Source organism: Vicugna pacos, chromosome 34 (genome assembly GCF_048564905.1).
Source record: "Vicugna pacos chromosome 34, VicPac4, whole genome shotgun sequence".
Classification (NCBI taxonomy): domain Eukaryota; kingdom Metazoa; phylum Chordata; class Mammalia; order Artiodactyla; family Camelidae; genus Vicugna; species Vicugna pacos.
Genome location: NC_133020.1, coordinates 16,400,321 through 16,412,529, shown reverse-complemented (window position 1 = coordinate 16,412,529; position 12,209 = coordinate 16,400,321). Strand labels below are relative to the sequence as shown.

Sequence of the window (12,209 nt, the reverse complement as noted above, 5' to 3'; positions counted from 1 at the left end):
GGTGCAGAGAGGAGTAGGAAAGAATGGGTGTCTGAGTCCTTGATGCCTTGAACTCTGTTCTTGTTCCAGAATCACTGGTTTTTGTTTTACCTGATGGGCAGTAAAAGCAAACTGCTAACCATTTATTTTTGTAACATATTAACTTCCAGTATAAAAAAATCAATTGCAGATCGCTTTCATCCACTTTCTCAAAGTGCTTTGAAAATAGTATTTTGAGGCTACATTAACTCTGGTTATTAATCAGCACTTTCAGTATCTTTAAGAAAAAAAACAAAATAAATCACCTGATTTGATGAAATCGATCAATATTCTTGACCTTCTTTTTCGTTTTTTTTAAAGAGCTATTAATGTAAATACATATTCCAAATCTCTTCTTGTTAGTCCAGGGAACATCATGTATTCTCCCAAACTCCATCAAATACAATTCTTTAATGAAACAAAGAAATTAAGTTTACCACAGGATTTTAAACAAAATAAGTATGAAGACAATTGTTTAAAAGTTTAGCTTTCACTTTTTACAGCTCTTCTTATATTTGTTTGTTTGTAAAGAAAAATGATAGTTCCTTTGGATATAATAACCCATGTAATGTATATTCATACTTTTTTAGTTTATTTAACATCTAGAATACAAAGCCAATTAATTTATTTTATTCTCTAAGGAAATGACCTTTATTTGATGAACATTCTTATTTAATTTCTCCTTGAGCAATATAAACATATTTCATTAATAGTGATTCATCGTCCTATTTGCTTTCCTAAAGAGATTGGGATATTAGAATTTATTTTTATGAAACTCTGAAAATAAGAAAGATCTACCTTCTTATATTAATACAACTAGGTCTCCACGAAATTGAAGTATGTCTGTTTTGAGTTGACAAGTGGTTTAAACTGTAAAATACAGGATGATGAGAACAAGCACTTCTGTGGATGAGTTCTTGATGTATGTTTTTGGATATGATCAGAAAGAGTGAGCCCTGGGTGGTTGGCAAAGGCTTGCTGAAAACTCTTCTGCTTCATTTTGGTTTCTTCTCTCATAAGAAACTTTATGCTTTCTCCACTTCCACGGCTCGGCCCAGACCTCCCCACCTCCATCCCTACACTGCCATAAAGAAATACCTTCATTCTCCACCAGCTCAATGTGGAATAAATTAATTTACAACAAATAATAACTGACTTTTAAGGAGTCACTAAATTACTTTTCCCAGGCATAATTATACTTTTTAGATATGTGCCAAACCTGTATTTTGGCCAAGTGCCTAATGACTAAGTATAAAAATCCAAGCAAAATCACCATCATAGTTTGAACTTCTGGAATACAAGAATAAATCTGAAGTCTTATCAAAACTTTACCATTGCAATTTTTAATTGAAAATTTTAGTTGATACATTTTAAATATTGATTGTAGAGCATTCTCAGCTAAGGCTTTTATATTCTTGTGGCATCCAACCTTTTTTCTTGTATCCCTGAAAAAAATTTTATTAAGCATTTAACCCCTCACACATACTTGACTTTTGTCATAAATAAGATAACAAAAAAAAATATTATGAATACCAACATTTAAAAAATTAACTGTAATACTACTTTTTAAATATAGCCAATGAAATGTAAATATTGCGGTCACACAGAAAACAAATTTATGGTTGCCAAAGGGGAACAGGCATGGAAGAGGGATAAATTAGGAGTCTGGGATTATCAGATACAAACTACTGTATATAAAGTAGATGGACAACAAGGCCTACTGTATAGCACAGGGAACTATATCCAGTATCCTGTCATAAACCACAATGGAAAAGAATATGAAAAAATATATGTATAACTGAATCACTTTGCTGTACACCAGAAAATAATACAACAATGCGAATCAACTCTACTTCAATTAAAAAAAATTCTGCAGTCATTTATTGCCTACCATCATCCATTTAACTTTTTTTTTTACAAGCTGGAAATTTTACATCATTCCTGTTTCTGGTAGTTCCATTCTAATTCCCCAGGTAATTTTATCTGGTGTTTTATGCTTCAGTATATTTTAATGGTCACTTATCATATATTTCTGAAACTAAAGATAATTGAAATTATAAAAGAGGTTCTTGTACCTATAAAGTTTTGAGCAGTAATACATTTTTCTGGATTGAGTTATATTACAAGTATATCAAAATATTATTTATCAAAACTATTACATCTATTACAATACCAATAATTTTAAACACAAGAAAAATTTTTGTTTGAAAATCATTTCTTTTTTTTTTAACATTTTTTATTGATTTATAATCACTTTACAATGTTGTGTCAAATTCCAGTGTTCAGCACAATTTTTCAGTCATTCATGGACATATACACACTCATTGTCACATTTTTTCCTCTGTGAGTTATCATAACATTTTGTGTATATTTCCCTGTGCTATACAGTGTAATCTTGTTTATCTATTCTACAATTTTGAAATCCCAGTCTATCCCTTCCCACCCTCCACCCCCCTGGCAACTACGGAATTAATTATGTACTCCACCCATCTGGTTCCCTCAATCAGATTGTGTGTCTTTGGATGAATATTACGTATTGTTAGATTGAGACAAGTTTCAACTATCCTCCAGCTGTTTTCTATTCTATTCCATTTCTGTTCTAGAATATTCCTATTCTATTTCCTAGTCTATAGATGTAAGCACCAAGAAATCTTGTTCACATAAAGAGAGAGATATAAATGTGAGAAGTTCTATTATAGCATTATCATTTAGTAAGTTAATCATCATTAAAAAAGAATTTTAATTATCTATCAGCTGATAAATCAAATATGACCTTAATTCTGTTGAAAGCAAAGCACCGGAAACTAAGTCAATTGCAAAAGGATTTGGAACTAAGTCATTAGAATCGTTCTCTTTCTCTGTTTCTAGAAAGAATATAAAAAGGCTTGCCAACACTTAAAAATGGTTACTAATTGTCACTGTCTTACTTAAAGACACCTGAGGTACTCAAGAAATTTGGGGAAATTAACATATAATTAATTTAAATACAATTCTGTCGATATAAACCTCATAAAATGCCTTTTATCATTATTATCAAAACTATGACTTGTACATTTAGCTGATTAAATTTCTAGAAAGTGTCTACCAATTACCTAATTCACAAAGCCAGGCCCCATTGTCAAGATAAGAGTCCAATTAGATTTATGACTGATAAGAAAACCATGATTTCATTTTTAATTCTGAGAAACTCACAAATTTACATTCCTGTGACAATTACCCCACTTCTGAACTCTAAGGTAAAGACGTTTGCTGGGTGTTTGTTACCTGGATTTACTATTTCTTTCCATGCTCTCTACTTTTTGCTTATGAAACTCTAAGGGGAAATACAAACATTGACAAGAGTTGAGGAAGGAAGAGGTGGAGTTTTAAAATAAAAATCATCATTATTTCTGCCACCCACCACTCCAGTATGAATGAGTATAGAAAATTCCAATGGGTCCAAAAGTATCCATTTTTAATGTCATACTTTTTTATACCAGAGATATGTTTAAGACAGATGTATGAGGCCTGCAATGGGCTTATGATTCTTTGAAAAGAATTTGTGCAAATATCAATATTTTGAATTATCTTTTTGTAAAAGACAAATAAGGTTTTCACTCCAAGATATATCTAAAATACATAAGTATTTGTGCATTAAAGTAAGTCCACAAGTCATGCCTTGATTGCATTATCAATATTGTGATAGTGATTTTATATAATTATTACCTACGAAGATCATAAGATTATTGCTCATGCACAATTCTGGGGATTCCAAAATGATACTGAAATAGGTTGAGGCCAAAGCTTAATCTTATTGACAGATTTTAGCTTAATGTCAAAGTCAAAGACCAATGTTACAGTATTCCAGCTTTCAATAGTAGGGAGTCACTTAACTCATATGAGTGAAAATAGAGTAACGGAATTCCATTCATCAGTTTGATAGGCACCCACGGAATATGTGTTGAGTGAAAGAATAAATAAAATAAGTTGGTACCATTTCTTGGCTAGAATAATGTTCATATATGCAGGAAAAACACCTGGACAGGAAGCCATCTGAAATACAGTATGGGACTATTTTAACTGACCTCAAAGCAGAACAACATGGTATTTAGGAGAGCAGACTCAATTGCCAGAATGCCTGGGAAGGAATCCCAGGTTCCTCACTCACTGTGCCATCTCGGGCAAATTACATAAGCTCTCAGTGCTCCAGCTCATCTGTAAAGTTGGCTTAATAGTGGCTCCTCTGGGATTAATGACCTTAGTGAATTTATGTAAAGCACTTAGAAAGTACCTGCCATGGTGTAAGAGTTATAGGTGTTAGTTATTGTTAATAAGGTTGCCTTTCCAGTTTTTTATCTTAGAAACTTGTGTGTGTGTGTGTGTGCAGGGGACATTTGTTGTGCATAACTTATGTAAGATTCATGGTTTTGAGCGCCAAGTGTAATTGACTCAGCCAAGAAATTCCCACACAAGGCTACAAGTGCACACACCGAATCATTCACTAAAGCAAAAATGACTGCTAATAAGATTTCAGATGAGCTGAAATGTTGAATAACAAGGCATCTGTTGTATGGTGCCTTGGTCGAATATGACCCATCTATCAAAAGTGATAAATATGAAGAATTGATCACAACATCAGAAGTTTTAATTATTTACTGCTAAGTGAAAAAGAACAAAAGCTAACTTTTGACTCTAATAATAGCATTAAATCTTGACACAGGCAAGAAAGAGAATAAGAAAATGTGAAAACAGTTGACTTTGTAATTGCTGATAATTCTAAGACAATGTTAATTGTATAAGAAATAGATCCTTAAAATTCTCAAAATAGACCTGTTTAAAAAGAGAGCTCTCTGAAAGACATCATTACCTTTGGACACGGTTCTAAACTGTTATTTCCAAAGAAAAGGATGTTTACAGAGCATTGAGCAACTGGGAGTGGGTGAGAATGAAGGTGTCCTTGCCATTTGGTGTACATTGGGGGAGGGACAGTTCAAATTTCCAGCAAGTTGTAGGATGAAATTGAAACTCACATTAGCAAAAATAGGACATTTCATAGCAATATTTCTACTGAAGAAAAGAAGCAGGAATCCTGGTTGATAGACCTCTATGATAATTTACTGATGAGCCCTGTACATTTTTCCAAGTGTTTTTATGACTACTTGGCCTGCCTGGTAGAGAGCAGGCTGAAAAATGCTGGGGCTCATTGGACGCATTTCCATCCGTCAAGGATTTCCCTGCACCGATTCTGAGAGGCAGGGCAAATGATAAAAAGGATATAAAGAATGTGCTATTTTTTGTCTTACTAGAAAGACTCATGGTTAGTGTCAGCATGCTGATTCAGGGATCAGGCCAGTGGGTTTGTCAGTGAGCTGATTCCTCCGGCCGGCTCTATTCACGACTGCAGTAGGAGTTTCTTCAATACACACTATTAAAAACATGAATGAAAGTCCAAGCTGCTGGCACTTGCTATCCTCATGTGATAGAACATATCCTTGGGGCAGGAAAAAAAAAACACACTAAATTGAGATTCTAGCTTTCCACCTCAGATAGCAAACTTTACTTCTTTACGCTTCTATTTCCCCATTGATAAAATGGTAATAATGACACACTTTGCAGGGGGTTTGATTAAGCTTAGAATTAATGTAAGTATCATGCCCCTAGCTGAGTGCTTTACATATAGCTGTTCTCAATAAATTGTAACAGCTCCCATTACTGTTGATAAGAGACTTAACCTCTCTTGAGTTTCCTCATCACAAAAAATAGGGCTAATACCTCAAAGGAATGTTGTGGGGGCTAAATGAAGTAATAGATGTTTTGAGCAAGTGTGAAGTACCGAGTAAATGTTAGTTCTCCTCTCCCCTGAATTTATCAGCAGGAGGAATGAGGAAAACGGTTTGTAATTCTGGATACAGGGCTGTTATTGCTAATTCAATTAAGAAATTTAAAAAATGAAATGTGAGGAAGCTTTATGATTGAGACAGTTGGCATTGTTTGAGTTCACTCTATAGACTTAAAACAAATAAACAAAAAACTGCCTGAGGGGCAAAACAATGTTCCATCCAGCCCAGTCTTCTTCCTCTGAGTCATCAGTGGAAGTTTTGTCCAGGAGAACGACTCTGTCTATGTCTGCACACCCTCCCCTGCCTGGGACCCCCAGTCTCCACACCCTCAACCCGCCGCCTCCCCTACCCTGTCTGTTCCAGTCCTACTGAACTCCTCGCTCTCCTCCCGCAAAGGGTGTGGGGGAGGGGCCTCACCTGGAAGGTCCTGCTCCACTCCCTCCACACACCAGGTTTCCATGTGGCTCCTAAGCAATGTATAGGAATTCCAGATTTTTCACAGATTCTTGTGGGGATTTATTGGACTCAAGATTCTGAGACAACAGAGTGTTGCCAAGATTTAAGCATTTAAAATAAAATTCAGAAGAGCCTCTTAAGCATTTTATCTCACATTGTTCCCTTAGTAAACAATCCAACATTTATTATTATTATTATTATTATTATTATTATTATTATTATTATTATTAGTCATCCTCATCAGATCAGAAGCAGAAAAAAGAAAGTCTATTTGTCAAAAAATATACAGCAACAGAAGTAGTTTCTTTTTCTTAATTAATCTGCTGGCAAACCAGTTGACAAATCTATTACAAGAGACAGAGGAGAGCAAGCCTCGAGAGGCTGTTGGAAACAAGCTGGTTATTATTTACAATTAAATCTGGGGTTTATATTTAAGGTTTTTATGTAAATTGTAATCTCTCTCTCCTGTTTTGCAGTAATACCTCTTCAGGATTTAATCGACACTGAGAGATTGCATGCATTAAGTACTATGTATTTTACACTTCATTTGTTCTCTTAGAAGAACTGGAGTATACATTATCGGGAAAAAAAAAACCCACTACAGTGGTAACTAAGGTGAGCTACTGAGGGATGGTGGTGATTTTGGATGGAAAGTCTTTAAAATTAATCATAAAATTTTTAGCATTGGAACTGGAAAGGAGAGGTTATAGATGAGATAACAGAGCGACTATTAAGTAAGTAAATTAGAACTTTTTTGAGGCTGAGAGGAAAGTTCAGGAACCAAAACAATTGTACCTTTAGAATAATGCTTCCTAATGCAAAACATAGATCATTTTATAAAAAAGGTAAAATAAATAAAAATACTTGGTTAGAATGGTGTAATAAACCATTCTAAAGCAAAACTGAAAAATAAAGAGAAACAACTGAATAAATTTAAGCTAAAGAAAAAAGTCAAATATGAAAAATGACATAAAGTAGTGAAAAGTAGAAAGAAGTTAAATAAACTGAAAAGATACAACACAACAGGAAAAAGGGGGATAAGCAGATAAAACGGATATAGTGATACAGAACATAGGCAAATGACAATTTAAAATAAAGTAGGTGCTTTCAGATGTCATCAGACTGGAAATGTTACTGGTGTTTCTCCATAAAATATCTTGAATGAAACATACAAGTTTGAAAATAACAGCTAAATAAAAGACAAAGCAAGTCAGTATCTCCTTCCACTGAATGCATGGCTGGTGGTGACAGGTTTCCAAACAGATACAGCATCTCCACCCATACGAAGAAAGGCTGAAATACACTTCATTCTTGCCTCTTCCTGCTCCATGCTTTCTAACGTCATCTTTGCTTTTAAATGGAAAGGTCATCTTTTGGATATAAAAGAGAAGAGACTTAGAAAAAGTTAGCAAACTGGGAAAAGGTGATTTGTTCAGGTCTCCAAACCGGTGGAGGGATTTGCTGGAGCCAAATGAAAATAGAATGGGATATTAAGATGCAAGTCCCAAAGTGAAGATACACTCTTCAAATTGCTAATTTTGTTGGAACATTGATAAGAATTATAATAGAGTACAATTTAAGAAAGGCAATTTTAGCAAGACTTCCTGAAACAAAATTGAGCTAGGGACTGTACTTACCCTGATCTTTATCTTTACCAATTTTTTAAAAGTTATCCATACATGTATTTTGATTCTGAAGTGATAGGAAAGACACAAACTACTTTAAGGAAATGTTGACATTTTCTTAAAATTATAGACCCATTAAAACCACGTTGATTGACTTAACCCTATGTTATAGGGGTGCCTGGATCTCTTTCAGTGTCAATCGCCCCTCCCCACTCCCATCAAATGCTAGGCATTGTTTACTTTGAGTTATAAAAGGAACCATGAATAACATCCACTTCCTAATTCTATGAAGTTTAGAGGTTTGTTTTAGGAGCTGAAAACATCTTTCAAATTTTTGAGGAAATTTTTCCTCTGCTCAGGTGTCCAATGTCTTTATAGATTTACTTGTGAGTATAATCTTGAGAGAAAGAAACTAAAATTTGTTAGTTTAAATAAAGAAAATGGTTTATTGTCTTAAATTTTGTGTTCCAACAGGGTTAAACATTTTACACAAATGCAGTGAAACTCCAGTGGTTCAATTACAGAAATCAAGGACTATTATTGGTGATTTATTTATGGAAGGGACCTTCTGCAACCTGAAATTATGTGAGGTAAAAATCCACTCCACATTTCTTAAGTGCTATGGCTTCCTGTAAAGTAGCAGACAAATACACTCATCACACTGGCCTTGTGTCTAATCTCGGAGTTAAATTTCATTGCTTTTTCTTCGATCTTGGCAAATCTGGACAGAAATGATGACAACATTCAAACTAGGTCAAACGAGGCCCTGGAATAACATGAATTACCAATGTAGGTTAGTTCTACGCATGAGGAATGCGAAGTGTGAAGCTGGAACACATAAAATCAAAAAACTGTATCTAGTTAATTTGTGGATCTTAAAACATTTTAAATGACTAACTTTGCAACAACTCAGCCATCAATAGCATCCTGTAAAATTTTTTAGCCTGGATTGATGTTGTATCTTTTGTAATTTCTCAGTGGGACGGAGAGAGATGAGGGTATGGACATCAAAATGCAGATGGTGGTCACATACGAAGCTACAGCGTCTAAATATGCTTTGTGATTTAGTATAAAGCAATAGTTAATATCACACTAGTCTTTGTTTTAAAAAGGAACATGACATTGGGTAAGTTATGAATATTTGAAGCATTCTATCTTAGGTACTAAGGGTCCATTTTTTTTGAAAACTGAATAGCCTCAATTGTGCAAGGCACGTTACTGACATTTTGTGCTACGTTTAAAACCATTTCCTAGCATCTTAGGCTCTTTACTGGAAAACAGATGGGATGAGGAAAGAGAAACTCATTGTATTTAAGTTCTTATGAGCTGTTTGAAGTAGCAGCATCCTTTTCAACATCTGCCTTCTTCAGCTAAGTCTTAGCAAGAATCCCAGAACCCTTCCAATTTTATCCTTAGCCCTAGTTCTTGAAATACTTCCTATCAGGAAAGAAAGCATATTGGCTAATGTTAGTTGCTAAGGATAATCTTCAGATTGTTTTCATCATGGTATAATCCCCCAATCTACAGAAAACAGCTCTTCGGCACCATATCCAAGGCTCTCTCGTAACTCTTTTATTCACCTGAACCTATTTTCCTCCCTTCTGTTTTTTTTTTTTTTTCCCCACTAAAAATAAGTCTGTCGAATTCTCATCTTAAGGCATGGTTTTTGAAATTAATTCTATCTCTGTGCTTTTTCGTGTGCCATTTGTCTCATTAGAAACATCTTTCTTTCGACTGTAGGAATCTCGAAGAACTCCTTCCAAACCAAGGAGAGAAGAGATTTCTCAATTTAATTCCATGCCACTCTGATCATTCCAACACCAGGCAATTCTCTGCTCACCAGGCTTCTCTTAACCTGTTCTTGAGACACTTTATTGCTGTTTTACCTGTAATTCAACTATCAGCTTAGAGATTTGCCTAACTGTCACGTAGTTATTCCAAAACTTGATTATTATTAGAATCATGTAAGGAATTCTTTAAAAATACAATTTCCCAGGCTCCCCACCCCAGATTTGGTGAAACTAAATCTTTAGCCTTTAGGCTACATACTCTATATCTTCAAATCCCTTGGTTGAGTATGATTGACATAGAGAATGCCAGGCATGTTTACTGTATAAAAGATAAGGGTATGTCTGTGGAAAAAAATTAGAAATATTTCCTGAATTTGCATCTTCTTCCTATGCAGGATCCTTGCTAATCTTCTTTGTACTGTTCCAATTTTAGTATCTGTGCTGCCCAAGTGAGCACTTCAATTTGTGTTTTTGTTTTGTATTTTAGGCAAACTCTCTAATGTATTTTAATGCAACCAATTTGCCAAGCATGTATTGTGTACCATCAATTTAGATGTCCCATCAACTAATGATATTGGTTGAGTGTAATGAAATTTAGGTACACTAGCCTTTCTGCCCAGGCTTGTAGATGGGTATACCTGTCTGCACAAAGATTACGGTTCCCCGGGACCTGATTGCTACCAGTCTTCTCTCTTCCAGGTTGAGAGTTGCCACTTTAGCAGAGAATGTAGTGAAAGCCTGTGGGTCAAGTCTGGCCCAAGGGATCTAAGGAGCCAATAAATATAAGAATGATGTTTTGGCTAGAAATCCCTACCACTGCCTGTGTGTCGGCATCGTAAAAGTTTCAATTCGTAAGTTGTCAGCTCTATTTTTTGAATAACCAGTCTGGTTTCTGTCTCTGGTTTTTTTACTTTCTTATCTCATCATTTAAATTAATTCTTCTTACTAAAATTTTCCTTCTCTGCATGGGGCTCTTCCCTTTTATCTGTATTACTCCCTTCAACAAATTTCTGTCCTAAAATCAAATGGTTTGGTTTGTCCCTTTGTCACCATTTATGACTATACTTACATCACCCCGAACTGAGGACTATGTGATTCTTTTAAAAAATAAAAGAACTCTACCTACACAGTGAAATAGTCTGATCTCCGTCCCTAGAAATTCAGTTGTATGGGTACCTTTTTGTGCACCTTCATTATTCTTCTCGCTACAAAACAGAATGATGCATTTGAGGAAATGCAGAATAGATGCATTTAAAGAAATCCTGTCCAGTAACATTCTCTTCAAATATTTCGGTCTGGACCTCGTCAGGGTTGAAGGAGACAGTCAAAACAGCAGATTCTGTAAGATTGAAAAGCTAAGTGTAAGCTTTACCTAAAGAGCTTTCTTGCACAACAGAAGGGACCAGTAGAACATACTGCCTGCAAAATTTAAGCAAGAGCGTTAAAATTGAAAGTGTGAAAGCAATGTTCAGCTACGTAGCCATTATTTTGTTCAACTGAAGGATTTTGGAGTGTAAGAAAGGTGCATTATTTTTTAATATTAGGAATACATTAACAGGCTAAATCTGAGGACTTGAAATTCACGAAGTAGAAGCATGGTGGCCTATGAATTGAATTTTGTAGACTCAACAAAGGAATCCCGATAATGGAGAAGCAACAAATTAAAGTCATTAGTTCTATAAAGGTAAACAATGTCAATGTCTTCATACCATATTTTTGCCTCCAAATCAATACTGCAAACTTCATGTTACTACGATGAGTCCAGCTTCCTTCCTCAACAGCCCACTGAGGCCTCTTTCTGAACGTAAACACAACAGTGTTAAAGCCCTTAATTACATTCCAGGTTATTTACTAGGCAGAAATGATGGTGCCACTCAAATTTGGAATGTATTGTACAGATTAATATATTTTGGATTATATTGTGAAATGGTAATCTTATCCCACATCAAATTACTGCAATGAAAATATAATGAAGCTCAACTTTTTAATACCGAGCTCTATTCGGCTTCCACATGTAGTAATAAAACCCTATGCGGTTGTTTACACTTTGGGGAAATGAGCAAGAGACAGATGAATGAGAGAAGTACCTAGAAGTATTCTCATCCACATCATGATCAAAATAGAAGTCAGCAGACTTTGCTCACTAAACCCAGGTGGATCCAGGTACAGACACTCTCACTGGCCGGGAAGGCCTGCTTTGGAGCTATTCAGACCCGCTCGGCAGCCTTTGTCTTTCTTGAAGTGCAACACTTGTAACCTGGTTGGATATTTACTTTTGATCATCTCCCAGTCCTTGTCTATTACATGTCATTAGATGTGACACTTGAAGGTCACCATCTCATTGATGACAAGATGTACAGCAGCATTTCCTAGACTTAAAATATGACACCTGTGGTGAATTTTTCAAGCACGAATTAAATCTCATTCCTGTAAATTCGATTTTTGCAAGTGAATTTGTATCTCACTACCCGGTTGTTTCTTAGTTGAAAGCTAAATCTGTG

The 12,209-nt window shown here is 35.2% G+C and overlaps 1 non-coding gene across 1 annotated transcript; it reads right to left on the bottom strand.

Annotated features, from left to right (window-relative positions):
- Positions 1-10,058: 10,058 nt before the first annotated feature.
- On the bottom strand, positions 10,059-10,165 carry LOC116276975 (U6 spliceosomal RNA). The gene has a single exon (XR_004186477.1). It is a non-coding gene; the product is annotated as a U6 spliceosomal RNA (small nuclear RNA).
- Positions 10,166-12,209: the final 2,044 nt, after the last annotated feature.